The sequence below is a fragment of the Balaenoptera borealis genome (genome assembly GCF_965194805.1).
Source record: "Balaenoptera borealis genome assembly, chromosome: 12".
Taxonomy (NCBI): Eukaryota; Metazoa; Chordata; class Mammalia; order Artiodactyla; family Balaenopteridae; genus Balaenoptera; species Balaenoptera borealis.
Window position 1 is genome coordinate 65,728,813 of NC_138869.1, and position 18,677 is coordinate 65,747,489.

The window sequence follows — 18,677 nt, forward strand, 5'->3', positions numbered from 1 at the left end:
GTGTGTGTGTGTGTGTGTGTGTGAGAGAGAGAGAGAGAGAGAGAGAGAGAATTCCAAGAAATCATTGATCCTTCTCACTTTCTTAAGTGTAAATATAATGTCATTGTGCTTGTAGAAATAAGTAAAGCTAAATTGTTCATGTGAATATTGACTTTTTTATGTGTGAATAAAACAAGAAAGCACAATGCTAGAGGTATGACTCTTTGATAAAGTTCTTTTCAGAGTCTTTGAGGATGATTTCATCTAACACTAATGGCTCACAGGGGGATTTCAGAGGATAGGAAAAAAATGAACCTTACATGCTCCCACCAGATGTGGGATAAGGGAATAATTTTAGAATTTAAGTAATAAGAAGTGCCTCTGGTGTGCTTCTAATGTTTCAGTATATGCAAATTAGATTTTATATAATGCATCTCATACTGTGGCCAACAATGGAGCAAAATTGAACTTTAATTGAAAGCAGAGCTAGAGGAAAGCTGGACTGGAAAGCACAATCTTCAGTTCCAACAAAAGCCATTTACACCGCATATCAAGACTAGGCCATACTTTCAAACAAAATTAGAAATAGATCAATAGAAAGGAATTCATTCCAAAGGATGGAAGCAGATTGAGAGGCACAGTGTAAAATCTTGTATATTTGGTAATCATTCATAAGTAAGAGAAATTGTTATGCACAGTTAAAAAAATTGTCCACAGCAAAGCAGTTAATAGGCAAAGGAGTAAAATAATGCTGTATTGAGAAGCACAACTGATATGAAATACTGTCAGAACAGACATCATTTTGACATGGATCCTGTTATTTTTTAAATTACATTTTCTCCCGTTTTTGCATTAGATATCAGCTGGAATCATAATCCAAATAAACATAACACTGAAACCTAATTATAGGATTATAGAATGCTTCCCCTTCCCTCATACCTCACTACTATTGATACATTGCTAAATGTCTATTTACAACAGTTGCTTTTACCCAGTACATCATTCTAGGCTATCAACGAAAAATTACAAGACATACCAAAAGGCAAAAAACACAGTATAAAGAGACAGAACAAGCATCAGAACCAGACTCAGATAAAGGAGAGATGTTGGAATGATCACACTGGGGATTTAAAACAACTATGATTAATATACTAAGAGCTCTAATGGATAAAGTAGACAGCATATAAGAACAAAAGGGCAATGTAAGAAGAAAGATGGGAATTCTAAGAAAACCAAAAAGAAATGATTGAGATAAAAAACATTGTGACAGGAATGAAGAATGCCCTTAATGGGCTTTTAGTAGACTGGACATAGCTGAGGGAAGAATCTCTGAGCTTGAGGATGTCTCAATAGAATACCCCAAAACCAAAAAGCAAAGAGAACAAAGACTGGGGAAAAAAACAGAACAGAATATCCAAGAACCGTGGAACAACTACAAAAGGTTTAACATATGAGAGTGGGAGTACTAGAAGGAGAAGAGACAGGAACAGAAGAAATATTTGAAACAGTAATGACTGAGAATTTCCCCAAATTAATGTCAGACACCAAACCACAGATCTAAGAAGTTTAGAGAACACCAAGCAGGGTAAATGCAGAAACTAACAAACAAACCCCTCAAACTCCCCAAACCTACAACTAGGCATATATTTTCAAACTACAGAAAACTGAAGATTAAGGAAAACTCCTGAAAGAAGCCGGAGGGGGAAAACGTTTTATCTATAGAGCAGCAAAGGTAAGAATTACATCTGACTTCTCCTCAGAAACCATGCAAGCAAGAAGAGACTAGAATGAAATATTTAAGTTGTTGAGAGAAACCCGTCACCACCCAACCTAGAATTCAGTGCCCTGTGAAGTCATCCTTCAAAAGTGAAGGAGATATAAAGACTTTTGCAGAAAAACAAAAATTGAGGGAATTTATTGCCAGTGGACTTGTCTTGCAAGAAACGTTAAAAGTTCTTTTAGAGAGAAGGAAAACATTATAAGTCAGAAACTTAGATCTATACAAAGAAAGAACATCAAAGAAGGAATAAGTGAAAGTAAACTATAAAACTTATTTTTCTTACTCTTAAATGATCTAACAGTTAACAGTTTTCTCCCAAATAATAACAATGAAACCAAAAGCTGGTGCTCTGAAAAGATCAATAAGATTGATAAGCCTCTAGCTTGGCTAACTAATAAATAAATAAGAAATACTAGGAACAATTCTATGCTCACAATTTTGATAACCTAAATACATCAATTCCTTGAACAACACAGTCTGCCAGAACTCACACAAGAAGAAATAAACCATCTGAGTAGACCTATATATATTAAAGAAATTGACTCAATAATTAATAACCTTCTAAAATAGAAAGCACCAGTCTCAACTGGATTAACTGGTAAATTCTACCAAACATTTAGGGAAGAAATTATACCAATTCTCTAAAAATTTTTTTCAGTAGAAGCAGAAGGCATACTTCTTAATGCATTCTATGAGGGCAGCATTACCCTTCTATCAAAACCACACAAAAGCATTAGAAGAAAAGAAAACTAATATCTCTCATGAACATAGATGCAAATATCCTCAATAAAATATTAACAAATCAAATCCAACAATGTATACAAAGCACTATATACAAAAACCAAGTGAGATTTATCCCAAGTATGCAAGGCTAGTTCAACACTTAAAATTGATTTATGTAATCTGTCACAGCAACAGGCTAAAGAAGAAAAATCACATGATCATATCATTAGAATTAAAAAGAGCATGTGACAAAATCCAACACCTATTCATGATTAAAAACTCTCAGTAAACTAGGAACTTGAACTTCCTCAACTTGATTAAAAAATCTACAAGAAGTCTACAGCTCATGTTATAATTAAAGGAGAGAAACTCAAAGCTTTCAGCATCACACTGGAAGTGTTAGCTAATGCAATAAGAAAAGAAAAGGAAATAAAAGGTATACAGATTAGGAAGGAAGAAATGAAACTGTTTGTTTGCAGAGGACATGATTGACTATGGAGAAAATCTGAAAGAACAAAAAGACCTCCTGGAACTAATAAGTTACTATAGCAAGTTTGTTGGATACAAGGTTAATATACAAAAGTCAATTGCTTTCCTAGATATGAGCAATGAACAAATCACAATAATGTAAAAACACAATACCATTTATATTAGCACTCCAAAATGTAAAATACTTAAGTACAAATCTAACAAGATCTATATGAGTAAAACTACAAAACCCTGATGAAACAAATCAGAAAAACTAAATAAATGGATATAAATTCCATGTTCATGGAGAGGAAAACTCAATACTGTCAAGGTGTAAGTTCTTTCCAACTTGACCTATATATTCAATGCCTTCCCAATCAAAATTCCAGCAAGTTATAATGTGGAGATTAATAAACTGATTCTAAAGTTTATATGGACAGGCAAAAGACTCAGAATAGCCAACACTATATTGACGGACAAGAACAAAGTTGGAGGACTGACACTATCTGACTTCAAAACTTACTATAAAGCTAAAATATAATCAAGACAGTGTAGTATTTACAGAAGAATAGACAGATAGATTAATGGAACAGAATAGAAAGTGCAGAAGTAGACCCACATGAATACAGTCAACTTGTTTTTGGCAAAGGAATGAAGGCAATACACTGGAGAAAAAGTAGTCTTTTCAGCAAATGGAGCTGGGACAACTGGACATGACATGAGTGTAGACACAGATGATACACCCTCCACAAAAGCTAACTCAGAATGGGTCACAGACCTAAATGTATGATGCAAAACTGTAAAACAGTTAGCATAGAAAATCTGGATGACCTTGGATTTGACACAGACTTTTTAGATACAATACCAAAGGTATGGTCCATGAAAGAAATAATCAATAAGCTGAATTTCATTAAAAGTAAAAATTTCTGTTTGTAAAAGATACTGTCAAGAGAATGAAAACACAAGGCACAGGCTAGGAAAAAAGACACATCTGATAAAGAACTCTTATCCAAAATATATGAAGAACTCTTAAAAGTCAACAATTAAAAAAAAACCTGATTAAAACACGGGCCAAAGACCTCACCAAAGAAGATATATAAATGGCAAATAAGCATATCAAAAGATGCTTCATATCCTGTATCATTAGGGAAATGCAAATTAAAACAAAAAGGAGAGAGAACAACACACCTATAAGAAAGGTCAAAATCCAGAACACTGACAACACCAAATGCTGGTGAGGGTGTGAAGCAACAGGGACTTTTATTCATTACTCGTGGAAATGCAAAGTGATACAGTCACTTTGGAAGACAGTTTCTCAAAAAACTAAACATTGGCTTATCATATGATCCAGCAGTCATGTTCCTTGGTATACAACCAAAGGAGGTGAGAATTTATGTTCACACAAACCTGCACACAGATGTTAAAACATCTTTGTTCATAAATGCCGAAACTTGGAAGCAACTAAAATGTTCTTCAATTAGGTAAATGAATAAATAAACTCTGGTACATTCAGGTAATGGAATATTAATTAGTGCTAAAAAGAAGTGAGTTATCAGGCCAGGAAAAGACATGGAGGAAATTTTAATAAATACTACTAAGTGAAAGAAACCATTCTGAAAAGGCTACATAATCTTTGATTTCATCTATATGATATTCTGGAAAACGCAAACCCATGGGGACAGCAAAAGGATCAGTGGTTGCCAGTGGTTGGTGGGAGGGATGGAGAAAAGGCAGAGCACAGAGGAATTTTAAGGCAGTGAAACTATTCTGTCTGATACTATAATGGTGGATACATGTCATTAAACTCTGTATATACTCTGTATGATATTATAATGATGGTTATATATTATTACACATTTGTGCAAACCCATAGAAGGTACGACACCAAAGGTGAAGCCTAGTATAAACTATAGACTCTGAGTGATTATGATGCGTCAGTGTAGGTACATCAATATAACAAATGTACCAAGTGTTGATAATGGGGGAGGCTATGCTGTGGGAGCATATGGGAAATCTCTGTATCTTCTGCTTAATTTTGTAAAATTTCATAAAAACTGAAGTTTCTTTTAAAGTATCTAGGCCACTTTTGCAGTAGATAGTCAAAACCTTAAAAATACATATCCCTTTCATCCAGAACTTCTATGTTCCTGAAATTATCAAAAGAAAACAGAAAACTCTGTAATCATAGAGTTATCTATATAACAAAGTAAATGGTTTAAATATCTGACATTGAGTGATTGGAAATTGCTTAAATAAATTATGATAAATCCACAATGCAACTCTTAAAATCATGCTGTTAAATTATTCACTGATACAGGAAAATACTCATGTTTTGTTAGGTCCATTCCAACAAATGTTTACTGCCACAGAAGGTATGCATTTTCTTCAATAGGTATATTTCAAGAATGAGATGGGCTATACTGCACACAATAGAAACAGATGATTAGTGTTAAAAGATTTTCACAACCTTTCTCAGAAGTGATTCATACTTACCTATTTATTTATTCAACTATTCATTTAGTTGCTAAATTCCCTGGGGTTTTAAAACATGCTCAGAAACTCTTTGATGTTCCTCTGAGAAGATGGATTCCAGTTTGCCCTCTCTGTGTATATGGGCTTGTTCTAGTGACTCGATTCTAACAAGTGGAATGTGGTGGAAGTGATGCTGTGTGCTTTCAAGGCCAAGTTATAAAAGTGACACAGTGTCCCCCCAACCCCAGGCAGTACACAAGCTTTGGGAACCCTAAGTTGACATGTAAGAAGTCCAGCCCACCTGAAGCTACCATGCTGGAGACAACATGAGGGCAGAGCACATAGAAAACAAGAGGTGCCTGGGAACACCCAATTGTTCAGTCTCAGGTCTTAGTCTTCCAGCCCAGGCACCTGGCGTGCAAACCAGGTGGCCTTCAGATAATGCCACCCCAGCCTTTGAGCTGCCCCAGATGGTGCTAAGTGGAGCACAGACAAGCTGTCCCCATCAAGCCCTGCCCAAATTGCAGATTTGTGTGGTAAAATAAATATTGATGTTTTTAAAGCTACTAAGTTTGGAGGTGGTTTGTTATGCAGACTTAGATAACTGGAACAAACCCTCACCTGCCAGGCAGGTTACAAATGTATGAACAAATGTACAAAGGTATGATTAATCTTTCTCTCATGAACGACTTTAGAAGTACACAAAACAAAAACCGGTTGCCAGGATTATATTTGGGTGGTGGAATTATGCAGAATTTTTGGCTATTTCCGTGTACTTTTCTGTGATATACCGATTATCTGAAATTGGTAATATAGTTATTACTTCTATCATTAGAGACAGTCAACAAATGAATAGATGAATAAATAAATAGGGAAGGATGAATCACTTCTGAAAAGGCCGTGATAACCTTTTGACACTAATCACCTGTTTATAGGGTGACACAGCATAGCCCATCTTATCCTTGAAATGGGCTTATTAAAATGCACATCTTCAGTGATAGTCACAGTCTGAACTCTCTGGCTTCACAGACCTGAATCTCAGCTTAGGAACCACGACCTGGGAGAAGAGAAACACAACTCCAGGTGGCCTCCTAGTAACTTGTATCCACAGGAACTGCCATTAAACCTATTTTCATCAATATTTGTGTGCACTGAAAAAAAATAGCTGTTCTGACTCTGGGGGTTCTGGGTATTTATGATCATGTTATTTATCCTTCATATAATGACTCATGGAACAGAAAAGTCCACAACGCTCGGATGGGTGTCTTATTTACACCAGCATAAGCTGGTCATTGGTCTAAAGTGCATTCCCCAATGTACCAATTCCAGGAGAAGATTGTGGGAAGAGAATAATTAGTCTTCTCTACACACAGTTCAGATGCTTCTCACACAGAGGAGAAAATATGAAAATAGTGTAGCTTCTTGTCTATTTGGGCTGTGATTGTGTAGAGCGTTTGGTTGGTGATGACATTTGCTTTCTATTTCCACATCAAATAAGGCAGTCAAACGTGTTGGGGAAGCTGCTTTTAGTAAAATGTAATTAACATTTTCATCCCCATGTCATGGTCACAAGAGGTCTAGAAGAATGGGGCAGTGCTTGTAGTAACCTGTGAAAGTGTGTTGCATATTATTACTATGTGAGGATGAGGACAAAAAGTAGACAAGAGTATGAAATTTATCTTTGCTTTCAGAACTCTGGAACACGTCCATTTTAATAATGCTTGAGGCAAGGGTGAGCTGGTTTCCCAGCACAGCTATAAATAGCTTGTTATTTAGTCCAAGTTCAAGCTGCAAAGGTCTTCTTTGGGCATTCTCTGACCAGCTATGCCCATCCTCTCAACATTACAGCAATTTCCTCCCCTTTCATTTCCTTATATTGTGAAAATATTGGCTGTAGTGTGACACCAAGTGTTCTGGAGAATGACAGCATTCACTTTCACTTATTTAGTGACTCCTATGTGCCAGATACTAAGTGTCTTGTGCATATTAAATCTTTACTTAATCCTCCTGATAGGCTTGTGTGGTAGAAAACACCATTATCCCCATTTTATAGATGAAAAAACTAAAGCAAAGAGAAAACACGCCTAAGACCACCCAGCTAGTATGCAGCAGAGCTAGGATTATAAAGAATGAAATGATAAATATGCTATCATATTTTCAGCACTTATTATGTAGCAAGCTCTGTGCTAAACACTTAAGGTGTATTAAGAAAAATTATCCCAAACTTGGAAATAAGGCAAACTGATGACAGCATGTCTTTTCATGCTGGAATATTGTCTAACAGGACTACCCAAAGATTATCTAATTCTCTAGACATACATCTTTGTTTGACCTCCCATTTACTATTGATTCAGGTCCAGGAGGAATTAGATGCCAACTTGTAGCAGACTGATAAATTTCAAATAATTTTTGGGTGGCAGAAATGCAAATAATTTCCATGGAAAAGATAACCCCAAATATTAAGTTTTATTACTCTATAGGATATACCAGTCTAAAAATAATTTAGCAATCTTATTCTAGCACTTTTTTTCATTTATTATGTGTATCAGTCTCTCACATATGCCTTTGAATCAGCTTTGTGACCCTACTGGTTTCCTCATTAGTGAGTTAAATGACTGTGTCTCCCATTCAGTATAGGTTTGAAAGATAGTCATGTCTTCAACATTTGGAGAATTATACAATTTAACTGCCACCAAATCCAGTGAAGCAGATGATGTGGTTTTCCCTGTTTTACAAAGAACCTGAGGATTGAAGAGGTCAAATAGCAGGTCCAAGGTTTTACCTTAATAAGGAAAGGAGCTGGGGCACAGATCTAGGGCTGCCTGATTCCACAGACTGGGTTTGGATCTATGTGCTCAGTTCCCTGTTTCTGAGATGTTGGTGGCAGGGCCTTGCTCTATTCATTTATATAAAAGAGCCTGCCATCATAGACACTTGGTAAATGTTTGTACAAAAATAAATTCCAGAAATAATCTTAAGTCTTTTTGGAACAAAATAGTGTATAAATTTAAAAAACAAAGGGAAACCATCCAACTCCAGAGGTGATCTAAAGTTACTGCTTTGAAACTCTCATTTCAGCTAATGGCTTAAAATGTTCTAATTGTCAGTTTTTTCTTTAAGGTTATTTGCAGTTGGGAAAGTTAGTCATACTTAGGATAATGTTCTTACTAAGGTAAGGTTCTTACTGAGTTCTGACTAAGGGTGAGAACTATCTGGTCACTAAGTCCCAGCTTGCAGTCCTTTCTCTTGACTCCAGTGTAGTAACAATCTCTCCACTGGAAAATGAGGTATTTTCTCTTCTTTTTATTTTTCAATGTTTGGACTTGCCTGTTGTTCTCTCCTAAGTGCTTTTGAACCTGTAACTAGTTGCCTATTGTATTACTGTTCTCAGATTTTAAACAAATCCCTGGGTGACTCGTATACACACTCAGTAACTGGCTTGATTAAAACTCTGAAGACCTCGGCTCCAGTCCTTCATTTTCTGAAAAAATTACTGCTCAATTCTGTGTTTTAATTTTCTCATTTATTTAAAACAGGAATAATGGCATTTGCCTTGAATCCAGTGATGTTGACCAAACCTCCTTGAAAGTTGGTAAGACAAGGTCCTGAAATCTCTCAGGAGGGATGTGCCTGGGGGTCAGGCTTAGGTCACCTTTGGAAGGCAGAATTGAATTACTGGATTTAGCAAAAGGAATTAGCAGGAAGTGATTAACTATTCTTATAGGAATCCACCAAAGGGATTCAACAGTGTATTTGGCTGGTAGAAGAAAAAAATCAGCAGACTTGAATCTAGATCAATAGAGACTATGCATCTGAAAAACAGGGAAAAATATGAAAAATGAACAGATTCTCAGAGAAATGTATTGTGTCAAAATATGTGTAATGGGAATACCAAAAGGAGAGGACAGAGAAGAGGCAGAAAAAATATTCAAAGAAATAATGACTGAAAAATTTCCAAATTTGATAAAAGCAAAACATTAACTTACTCTTCAAAAAGCTCAATAAGCCCCAAGAAATTTAAACACAAATATATCCACACTCAGATGCATCATAGTTAAACAAAGAGAGAGAAAATCTTGAAAGCAGCAAGAAAAAAGTGACTCTACAAATAGAAGTGAATTCCATAAGGTTAACAACTGACTTTTGGTCAGAAACAGTGGCATCTGGAAGAAAGTGGGATAATATATTCAATGTGCTGGAAAAAAATTTGTCAACCAAGAACCCTATATCTAGCAAAACATCTTTCTAAAATGAAGGCAAAATAAAGATTTCCAGACAAGCAAAAACAGAGAATTCACTGCTAGCATACTTGGTTTATAAGAAATACTAAAGGAAGTTCTTGATGCTGAAAATAAATTAAGCCAGGGAGTAGTTCAATTTCACATAGAAAAACAACATATATGGTAAATGTAATTATGTGGGTAGCTACAAAAGAAAGTATAATTATATATTTCTTTTTGAAACTGGTTTAAAAATTGCACAGAACAATATCTATGAAATTATACTGTTGGATCTATAACATATAGAGGTATAATTTATTTGACAATAACAGTACAGAGGAGTGGGGAGAGAGGAAATGAAACTATATCTGAGTAAGAAAGTGAAGTCAGCCGGTAACTCAAATTCACAGAAAGAAATGAAGAGAATGAGAACTGGTAAATAAGTCAGTTAATATAAAGACACTATGAATATATTTTTTCCCTTTTATCTTTAGACATAAGATTATATAAAATAATAACTATAGCACTGTATTCTTTGCATTTATAACATACATAGGTTTAATGTATCAGACAATAATAACACAACAAATTAGGGAATGGGACTGGAGCTATATTGGAGCAAAGTTTCTGTATATTATAGGAATTAAGTTAGTATAAATCTGAAGTAGATTCTAATAAGTTAAAATATTACTGACCCTAGAGCAAGCACTAATAAAATAACTCAAAAAAACCCCTTAAAAATCATTAAAGGAATTTAAATCATGTGCCAGAAAATGTCCACTTAATGCAAAAAGAACACAGTGAAGGAAAAATGGAGGAACAAAAATGACATGAGACACATAGAAACTATAAAGCAAAATGAGACATAAATCCAGCTACAGGCAGACTTTGTTTTATTGTGCTTTGCTCTATTGCACTTTACAGATGTTGCGGTTTTTTTTTTTTTTACAAATAGAAGATTTGAGGCAACCCTGCATTGAGCAAGCCTATTGGTGCAATTTTCCCAACAGCACTTGCTTATTTTGTGTCTCTGTGTCACATTTTGGTGATTATCACAATATTTCAAGCTTTTAAATTATTATTATATTTGTTATGGTGATCTGTGATCAGTGATTTTTGATGTTACTATTGTAATTGTTTTGGACACCATGAACCACACTCTTGTAAGACCATGAACTTAATCAATGTTGTGTGTGTTCTAACTGCTCCACTGACAGGCCATTTTCCTGTCTCTCTCCCTCTCCTTGGGCATCCCTATTGCCTGAGACACAAAAATATTGAAACAAGGCCAATTAATAGCCCTGCAATGGCTTCTAAGTGTTCAAATGGAAGGAAGAGTCACACGTCTCTCACTTTATATCAAAGGCTAGAAGTGATTAAGCTCAGTGAGGAAGCATGTCAAAAGCCGAGATAGGCAGAAAGCTAGTCCTCTTGTACCAATGAGTTAGCCAAGTTGTGAATGTAAGGAAAAAGTTCTTGAAGGAAATTAAAGGTGCTACTCCAGTGAACACACGATTAATAAGAAAGTAAAACAGCCTTATTGCTTTTATGAAGAAAGCTTTAGTGTCTGGATAGAAGATCAAACCAGCCACAACATTCCCTTAAGCCAAATCCTAATCCACAGCAAGGCCCTAACACTCTTCAGTTCTAAGAAGATCGATAGAGGTGAGGAAGCTACAGAAGGAAAGTGTGAAGCTAGCAGAAGTTGGTTCATGAGGTTTAAGGAAAAAGCCATACCCATAACATAAAAGTGCAAAGTGAAGCAACAAGTGCTGATGTAGAAGCTGCAGCATGTTATCCAGAAGATCTAGCTAAGATAATTAATGAAGGTGACTACACTAAACAGCAGGTTTTCTATGTAGATGAAACAGCCTTCTATTGGAAAAAGATGCCATCTAGGTCTTTCATAGCTGGAGAGCAGGAGTCAACGCCTGCCTTCAAAGCTTCAGAGGACAGGCTGACTCTCTTGTTAGGAGCTAATGCAAGTGGTGACTTTAAGTTGAAGCCAGTGCTCATTTACCATTCTGAAAATCCTAGGGCCCGTAAGAATTATGCTAAATCTACTCTGCCTGTGCTCTATAAATGGAACAACAAAGCCTAGACGACAGCACATCTGTATACAACATGGTTTACTGAATATTTTAAACCCACCGTTGAGACCTACTGCTTAGAAAAAAGATTTCTTTCAAAATATTACTGTTTATTGACAATGCACCTGGTTACCTAAGAGCTCTGATGGAGCTGTACAATGAGATTCGTGTTGTTTTCAGGTCTGCTAATGCAACATTCATTCTGCAGCCCATGAATCAAGGAGTAATTTCAACTTTCAAAGCCTTATTGCTTAAGAAATACATTGTGTAAGGCTATAGCTGCCATAGATAGTGATTCCTCTGATGGATCTGAAACAAGTAAATTGAAAACATTCTGGAAAGGATTCACCATTCTAGATGACATGAAGAACATTTTTGATTCACGGGAAGAGGCCAAAATATCAAAAAATATTAACAGGAGTTTAGAAGATGCTGATTCCAATCTTCATGGGTGACTGTGAGGTGTTCAAGACTTCAGTGGAGGAAGTAACTGCAGATGTGGTGGAAACAGCAAGAGAACTAGAGTTAGAAGTGGAGCCTGAAGATGTGACTGAATTGCTGCAATCCCAGGATAGAATTTGAACAGATGAATAGTTGCTTCTTACGGATGAGCAAAGAAAGGGGTTTTTAAAAAATGGACCTATTCCTAGTGAAGATGCTGTGAGAATTGTTGAAATGACAGCAAAGGATTTAGAATATTACATAAACTTGGTTGATAAAGCAGCAGCGGTTTTGAGAGGATTGACTCCAATATTGAAAGCAGTTCCATCGTGGGTAAAACAGCATTGCATGATACAGAGAAATCATTCGTGAAAGGAAGTCAATTGATGTGGCAAACTTCATCGTTGTCTTATTTTAAGAAATTGCCACAGTCACCCAACCTTCAGCAACCACCACCCTGACCAGTCAGCAGCCACCAACATCCAGGCAAGACGCTCCACCAGCAAAAAGATTATGACTTGCTGAAGGCTCTTGGATGATGGTTAGCAATTTTTAGCAATTAGGTGTCTTTAAATTAAGCTATGTACATTGCTGTTTCAGACACAATGCATTGCACACTTAATAGACTACAGTACTGTGTAAACATAACATTTTTACGCACTGGGAAACTAAAAAATTCCTGTGACTCTGTTTATTGTGATATTCACTTTATTGTGGTGGTCTGGAACTGAACCTGTGATATGTTTGAGGAATGCCTGTATGTCAGTAATATGTGAAATATGAAGGGATAAAACAATCAAATCAAAAGGTAGTAATTATAAACCTGGTTAAAAAAAAGAAGATCCAACTATCTGCTGTCTAAAAGAGACATGCTTCAGATTCAAAGAAACAACTAGGTTGAAATAAAAGGATGGTGCATGTGTTTTGGACACCAAATACATGTTATTTCTCATACCAATTCTCCAATCCTCTCATACCAACTGGATGTCCAACAATTCAATCCTATTCTGACACTACCTGCCTGAAATTAACATCTTTTCCCATAAGTTAAAGGGTTTAGTCCCCAAAGCGGCTCCCACTTCAAACACCAGCTGGAAGTGGGGTTCCCAGGCAACCTACATATCTGCCCAGCTGACAACAAATTTGGAGTTTCCACTGATCAGCACCCCCACCACCCCAGTTTCAATAATTTGCTAGAACAACTCATAAAACTCAAGAAAGTGCTCTACTTACTATTATAGTTTATTATAAAGAACATCAATGAACTGCCAGAAGAAGAGGTAGATAGAGTGGGGTCTGGAAGTGTCCCAAGCACAAGAGCCTCTTGGGTGTACCACCCTCCTTACATGTGGATGTAGTCCCCAACTCAGAGGTTCTCCAAACCTCTGTCATTTAGGCGTTTTATGGGCATTTCATTATGTATGCATGATTGATTAAATCATGGGCATGCGTGATTGGACTCAGTCTCCAGCTCCACTCCTCTCATCAGGGGTTGGGGGTTAGGGCTGAAATTCCCAACCCTCTAATCATATGGTTGGTTTTCTGGCAACCAGCCCCCATCCTGAAGCTATTTAGGTACCACTCCCCCCTCCCCCCACCAACCTGAATCATTCCATTAGCATACAAAAGATGGTTAAGTGCCAAGTGTTTTAGGAGCTCTGTGCCAGGAACCAGGGACAAAGACCAAATATTTATTTTTTTATTACACCACAGTTGGAAAAAGATATTTCATGCAAGAAGCAACCATAAGAGAGCTGGCATATCTATACTAAGATGAGACAAAATAGACTTTAAGACAAAATGTGGCTAGAGACAAAGGACATTTTATTCTGCAAAGCGGAGTTGCTGGATGGGAAGAAAGGGAGAGTCAGAAGTTAGGATGCTTGCTTCCCCTATAGGATGGTTCAGGAACTTAGCCGGCCCCAGTATGAGCAGTGCCCATTAAGGTAAAAATGTTCCAGGTATATGATCTGGGGAAGGTGAGATCAGGAAGAAGACATTGCCTCTAATTCCTTTCCTCACCAACCTCACAGTTCAGCCTGTAACTTTCATCCTGGCCTCCCTGTGAACCCTCAGTGGAGATGATTTCCTGATCATGCTGAGTCCTAAAAAAATGCACATTTTATATCTTATTAGGAATAAGATTGAGAGAATATAAACTACTTGGTCAGGTGGTAGTTCAATTTAATGGTTGAATGGAATTGTGTGCCTTGAAGATGACTAAGCCGAGAAAAAGAAATGAACAATCATGAATGAATGGGAGAAAAGCACTTGAGAAAATGAAAGATATTTTAATATAGCTTATGGAGGGCAAAATTCTTTCATTCTTTTGCTATCTTAATGACATAGTGATAATAAAACCAAAGGATGCATCGATCTTTCAAAAAAGATGCTTTATTGTGAGTGGGTGGGCTTTAGTGCATAATGTTATATAAAATATTATATCATGTGTTCACCATAGCACTATCAAATGGTATTTATTTAGCATTAACACAGATGATAAATTTATCACTTCTGTTTTTTTAAAGTAGGTGCAGTTCTTGCTTGTTGAGATTACACCATAAAAATTTATTTTATGAATTAGATTCATTCCTAAATTGTGAAAAGAAGATTGTATAATGAACAATTCCCTGGTGATTCATGCACAGCTTTGAAGAAGCATTCATTTTGGCTCCAATCAAGTCAGGTCTAAGGTGAGTTTGGAAGAATGACAACTTTGGCATTTTTCTGTAGGAATGGAGAAAACCAGAACCCAAATCAAAGAAATTGCACATTATAAAATCTGTGACTCCCAATGTAACCTTGGCCTTTCTTATCAGGGAATTATGCTACTTTAAAATAAAACTTTTATGTCTCTAATTGGGAATTGGAACATTGGCTTATTTCCATTGTGCAAACTTTAAAAACTAATTCCCATTAGAATCTCTATTCCTGTTTTGATAGGGCAGTAGTCTTAATCAGGGTGACAAATCTTTGGCACTTGACTGGTGTAATATTATGTAAAACACGATGACTGATATTTAGAGGCTACATTGGTTTAAATTAATTACTTCAGTTAATTAGCAATTAATTTTAAATAAATTGAATTGTTTCCATTTTAATTGTGTTCTGTCTCAACTGTCCCTGCACTGAGAAAGCCTTATTCTCAGAAGCAGTTAATACATGAGTGCAACGTCGATTTTATGGAACTCTGAGTAAATTTCACCTCATAGGCCTCCTTGATATTTGCAAGGCAGAGTCCCTCTGAAAAGGAATGTCAGTACCGGGTGCATCCAGGGTGCCTGGCCCTGCCCTCCCATTTTACAGATGAGGATGGTGGGGCCCTTTGAGTCTCTCTTTCCTTTAACCCCCATGTTAACTGGTCCCAAACTTCTGACAATTTTGCTTTCTGAATTTTTCTCTGGTTGGTTTCCTCTTCTCTTTCCCCACTCCCATGGTTTATCCATGGCTTCATCAGATTTAATCTGTAAATATGGTTTTCTTATTTTCTTTTCACTTCCTTTAATATCTCCTTCACGTCCTCCAAATTCAGTTATTTATAAAGCAAATCTTGAAAAGAGACTCAGCATCCTCGTTAGTCATTAAGGAAATGCAAAATCAAAACCACAATAAGACACCACCTGACACCCACCACATAATACACACACACCAACAAAAACAGAGAAGAACAAGTGCTGATGAGGATGTGGAGAGATTGCAGCCCTTATACGTTGTTGGTAGGAATGTCAAACGGTGAAGCTGTTGTGGAAAACAGGTTGGTGGATTCTTCAAATTTAAACAGAGTTACGATATAACCCAGTAATTCTGGTCCTGAGAATATACTCAAAAGAACTAAAAACAGGCACTCAAACAACACAAATATTCATAGCACCACTCTTTACATTAGCTAAAAGTGGAAACAATCCAAATGCTCATCAAAGGATGAACAGTTAGACAAAACGTGGCATATCCATACAATGGGATATTTATGACTCAACCATGAAAACCAGTGATGTACTGATACATGCAACAACATGCATGAACCTGAAAAACATGTTATGTGAAAGAAGCCACAAAAGGTAACCTATTGTATGATTCCATTTATATGCACTATTTAGAATAGGTAAATCTATAGACACAGAAATAAGATTAATGGTTGCCAGAAGCTGGGGTGGGGGGAATGACTGCTTCTTGGGTACAGAGTTTTCTTTTTAGGTGATTCAAATGTTTTGGAACTTGATATACATGGTGGTTGTACAACATTGTGAATGTACTAAATGCCAGTGAATTGTGCACTTTAAAATGGTAATTTTATGTTACAGGAATTTCACCTCAATAAAATTTTTTTTACGTGGATGAGGGAGGCAGAAAAGGTCAGAGTGATGCCAATGTGAGAAGGACTTGACTTGCCTTTGCTGGCTTTGAAGATGGAAGAAGGGGTCATGCGGTAAAGAAGCTGGAAAAGGCAAAGAAATGGATTCTCCTCTAGAAATTCCAGAAGGAACTCAGCCCTGCCACACCTTGATTTTAGCCCAGTAAGACCTGTGTCAGACTTGTGACCTGCAAGATAATACATCTGTGTTGTTTAAACTGCTAAAAAAAGGCCATGTTAAATTCCCTTCCTTGGCACCCTCACAGCATCCCGGATGTGTGGCTTTCCTTGCAGTTGGCTCTGGGCTGATTATGTGTAGCTTGAGGTCAAGGCATATCTTTAAACCCCAAGGCCTATACCACACTCTCCCCAAATTCCTGCAGAGATAGTGCTTATAAAAGTTTGTTGAATGTATCAATGGACAAAATTTAGTCCAGAGAGGTGAAGTGGCTTATAGGGAATTATTAAGAGCTGGGAGTGAGTCTTCTTTCCAGGCTGGTGCTGTTATGAGCTGCCTAATGCAATTCAGCAAGAAGAACTTTCCTGCAATTGTATCAGATATTTCTATTCAGGATGTGTTTTTTGTGGACCAGGACACTCTAGGAAAGTATTACTTTTTCTCTCTATTCTCCCTTTCCCCATTGTTCCACAAGTGTGGATGTTTTTTTTGGCTTAGAGAAAGTTTTTGTAATTAGGCCAGAAGCAGAAGTTGCCAGTGAGATATCTCTCTTTCTGGCTTTTGTTTTTTCTAATACCTCAGATTTGACAGGTTTATGCTGAGCTCTTTTAAGGACAATCTGAGGAAGAGAGATTTTTTTCCCTTAGATCAAAGGAGAGTAATGGGGTGCATGTGGTGGTTGCACCTTAGGCCCTGTACCTACTTCTGGTGCAGAAGAAAAGAGCAAAGAGATTCTGTTTAAGGAAGCAGGTGGCCTCACCAATGAGGTCATCAGGGTGCCATGAGAAACTGACCACCATAAGGTTCTGACATTTTGGATCCTGGTGTGACCGCATGCTAGAAGGGTTTTGGAAGGATGGATGCCACACAGATTGGCAGAAAAGGGGCTAGGAATTGTATTTCATTTAATCTAAGGAAAAACATTTTAAAATGAGTATTTCTTGCTTCTTTGAATTTGTGGGCTAAGATCCATACTCACATGTGGATAAATGGAATAAAAGTATCAAGCTACTGGGAGGTGGTCTAAAAGATCCTCCTACTCTCTAATTAGAAGTCCTGTTCTGGGACTTCCCTGGTGGTCCAGTGGTTAAGACTTGGCGTTTCCACTGCAGGGGGCATGGGTTTGATCCCTGGTCAGGAAACTAAGATGCCTGCATGGTGAGCAGTCAAAAAACAAAACACAAAAAAAACCTGCTTCAACGTCTGAAATGATCCCATTTTAGCTTGTTAAAAATTATGATGATCCTAAAATTACTGAAGGAGGCAATAGTGCAACTGGAAGGATGATTAAATAGGAAGTCAAACACTTGGGCTGTTCCCAGGAACAGGGACCAGATGATGAAGGCAGTAGTTGGCCTTCGAAGGTGACCCTTCGGGTGGGTACTTCTTCGGCCCATTTCCTCTGCCAGGCTCTGAAATAAGGTCAGCGTTGGCAGGCTTGTTGGGCCCTTCTCAAAATCTGTGTGAGGATCTTGGATGGGTATCAAGAGACCTATTCTGCCTCTGGATACCTGGGTTAGAAGTGTGGGGAATGAATGTGATAATGAAGCATGGAGTAGTTGATCAAACCATCCATCACCTACAAGAACAGGACTCCAAGGAACAGTAATGGGAGGAAGAGGAGCAGGAAGTTGCTGGAAAGGTTAGGACCATGAGTGCTATTTGAGTGGGGCTGGGGGCCATGTGGGGAAATGTGTGGCCACACACAGGCTGTTCAGAACCAACATGGGAGCACCAGCCCCTTGAGTCAAGGAGGGGCTGTGCCGTAGTCAGCTTGGGCTGCCACAGCAAAACACTGCAGACTAGGGGCTTCAACAATAGACATTTAGGGGCTTCCCTGGTGGCGCAGTGGTTGAGAATCTGCCTGCCAATGCAGGGGACACGGGTTCGAGCCCTGGTCTGGGAAGATCCCACATGCCACGGAGCAAATGGGCCCGTGAGCCACAACTACTGAGCCTGCGCGTATGGAACCTGT

The 18,677-nt window shown here is 37.5% G+C and overlaps 1 long non-coding RNA gene across 1 annotated transcript in view; it reads right to left on the bottom strand.

Moving 5' to 3' along the window:
• Positions 1 to 2,169: 2,169 nt before the first annotated feature.
• Positions 2,170 to 18,677, bottom strand: part of LOC309608011 — a 52,031-nt gene continuing 35,523 nt past the window's right edge. The window contains exon 3 of the long non-coding RNA XR_014232615.1: positions 2,170 to 18,539. This is a non-coding gene — a long non-coding RNA (uncharacterized lncRNA). The remainder of the gene's footprint in view (positions 18,540 to 18,677) is intronic.